The sequence below is a fragment of the Malus domestica genome, chromosome 03 (genome assembly GCF_042453785.1).
Source record: "Malus domestica chromosome 03, GDT2T_hap1".
NCBI lineage: Eukaryota > Viridiplantae > Streptophyta > Magnoliopsida > Rosales > Rosaceae > Malus > Malus domestica.
Window position 1 is genome coordinate 18,944,044 of NC_091663.1, and position 3,090 is coordinate 18,947,133.

Below are 3,090 nucleotides of genomic sequence, written 5' to 3' on the forward strand. Positions count from 1 at the left end.
CCGAAAAACTTGACGGTGAATCACCTCACCGGTTTGGACCCTCGGATTGCGATCCTTTCCAAAAAGCTTTCTTCATCAAAACCTTATCGAAGACACCGCCGTCAAATCGATCTCCGGCTGGGACGCCCTCTCCGGTCTCGAGGAGTTGGTGCTGAGGGATAATAAGCTCGGGAAAATACCTGATGTTAGCATATTCACGAAGCTTCTGGTTTTCGACGTTTCGTTCAACGAGATTACATCGTTACATGATTGTCCAAGGTCACCAGTACCCTCAAGGAGCTGTACGTGTTGAAAAATGAACTCACTAAAATTGAAGAAATTGAGCACCTCCATGACCTTCTGATTCTGGAGCTCGGTTCGAATCGATTGTGGGTGATAGAGAATTAGCAGAAATTAACAAAGTTGCAGGAGCTGTGGCTGGGGCGGAATCAGATTAAGGTGGAGATTTTGTGGTGGAAGCACGTTCAGACTAGCAAAAGCTTTGGATAACAGGCATGCAAATATGCAAAAGCAAAGAATAAAGGGAGCAGATCATGCCTGCTGACCAAACCCCATGCTGTAAACTTGTAGTGGAAAAGAAAAAGAAAAAGGAGGAGTGAGAATGGATGGGCATGACCATGCTGTCCAAGAAAGGCAAGTGGTTTGCAAGCAAAAGATACCTTACAAAGCAACATGGGTGGACAGAGAAGGAGTGGGGAGATCGAGAAAAGCAGAAAGAAAAGCAGAAAGAAAAAGAAAATAAAAAGAAGCAGACATAATTGTGGTGGTGATGGCATGTAGAAAAAAAAGAATTATGGGCGTGACCCATTGAGCAGAGGGTCAGATTTATTTTTGAATGATGTAATTTATTTTTCTTATCATTTGGAGACATCTGTATAAACCCCATTAGAGGGTAGTCAAAAAAAAAAAAAAAAAAAAAAAAAAAACCGCAAAGCCCAAAATAATAGGCTGGAATGTTATGTGGAGGGCGAAGGCCCATATGCCCAAAAGAGCTAGGCCCTCTATTACCACCAACCAAGTGATCAAAACTACGCCCAGTACTCCAAAATTATTCGGCAGTCTGCCGCTTTTACCACCAACCAGGTGATCAAAAGTTCGCCCAGTACTCCAAAATTATTCGGCAGCTTGCCGCTATTATCACCAACCAGGTGATCAAAAGTACGTCCAGTACTATAAAAAATTATTCGGCATCCTGCCGCTATTATCACCAGCCAGGTGATCAAAACTACGCCCAATACTCCAAATTATTTGGCATCCTGCTGCTATTATCACCAACCAGGTGATCAAAAGTACGTCCAATACTCCAAAATTATAAATGAGTGATGCAAAAATTATCTTAACACACAAATTTAACCCTCTTTTAACAACATAAATGCATGAGAACAAGCTAACTCAGTCGCATAAATATGCTCCTATCAAATTCCCCCACACTTAGCTTTTGCTAATCCTCAAGCAAAACAAAACAAACGAAACAAACAAAACACAACCTAGATTTTCCAACATTTGCCTCAGGGATTTTTAATGAAACATGACATGTTAAAAATCATCATTCTCATAGATTTTGGTCATCTTTACACTTGAGCACATACTTAATCACAGTCACCACTTACTAGTTCACACTAGTTCACAATTAACCAATTAAAACGATGTTTTGAATGTAGTAACATGCCTTAGAGAATTTGCTCAATTTCTTACAAGATACTCTTTATTTTCACACACATTTTTTTACTACACACCCTACACTAGTATATATGAGAAGATTAATGTAAACATGAAAGACTAGGACTCACATATGTTATAACAAAGAAAGCAATTTTCTGGAGTTATTAAGCATGTTTAAATATGATCTGATGAATGGAATGCTACTACTTAGATGCGAGAACTAGTGACACCATATGCTCATACCAATTTCGAACTCCACAAATTGAAACACACAACACTCAAGATTGAAGTCAAGGGTTGTAACAGGGCTTGGGGGTAATGGCTAATAAAGAAAGGATAGGAATAACAAACGTTCTTAAAGCGATAGCAAGCAAAGCAATGAAATAGACACTTGGAATTCACTTTAGAATGCAGAATCAACTTTTAAATACAAAGGGAAGATTCATGCAACACTTAGGGCCGAATTCAATGTTTTAGACCCTTTTTTAACAAACTTTTTTCTTTTCTCTCTTTTTTTTTTTTTTTTTTTTTTTTTTTTTTCTACCTGTGCCTTATTAAGCACTTTGGCACACACATACATACAAGAATCACATAAAACTTTTTTCTGCAATACATTGATAAAAAAGGAGTTTATTTTAAGTCATGCTTTACTATGCTTCAAGAACAAGGGTATGGATGGTCCTAAAACTAGGCTAGGTAAGGATAGTGTGGATTAACAAAGAACATAGGCTTAACTGAAGGAAAAATTTTGTCCTAGCTAAGAACAAGTATGAACATTTGAATACACATGCAAGCTATTAACACTTTAAAGTAGGCATGCATCCAAAAACAATTCATAAAACCCATGACTTTCAAAGCCTAGTATATGGTGAACCAAAATAAACTCTTTAACAAAATTAAAGAGAAGTAAAGATTTAGTGATTCTTTACCCTTGAAGCTCATCCTTGTTTACACAAGGGATTCACCCAAGTGGAGGGCCTTCAAGTCACCTCCAAGCTCCTTGAATCCTCCTTGTGTTTTCCTCCCTTTAGTGCTCCTTTGATGATTAGAGGAAAAAGGATTTGTTCTCCAAAAACATCAAAAGCTTGATGTCTCTAAGTCTCTTCACCAAGGTTGTATATTGTGAAGATGATATGGATGACTTAGAGAGATTTTAGATGCTAGTAAAAATCCTCTAAGTGGCCGGCCTCTATGTAGAAAAAGAGAGAAAATGTTTCACCCAATTTCTATTAGAAAAACCCTAATGAGAAAATTGCTATAAAGTTCCTTTTATAACATTTTCTTTGGTGAGTGGCAAACTTGTAATTAAGCAAGCTTGCCCATTCACCCTAATGGCCGGCCTCTCCTTGTTATTGGGCTAATTTGCCCATTTTGTTTTAGTTGTCATACAACTTAAACATAATGGGCCTTGTGGACCAAAACACTTTT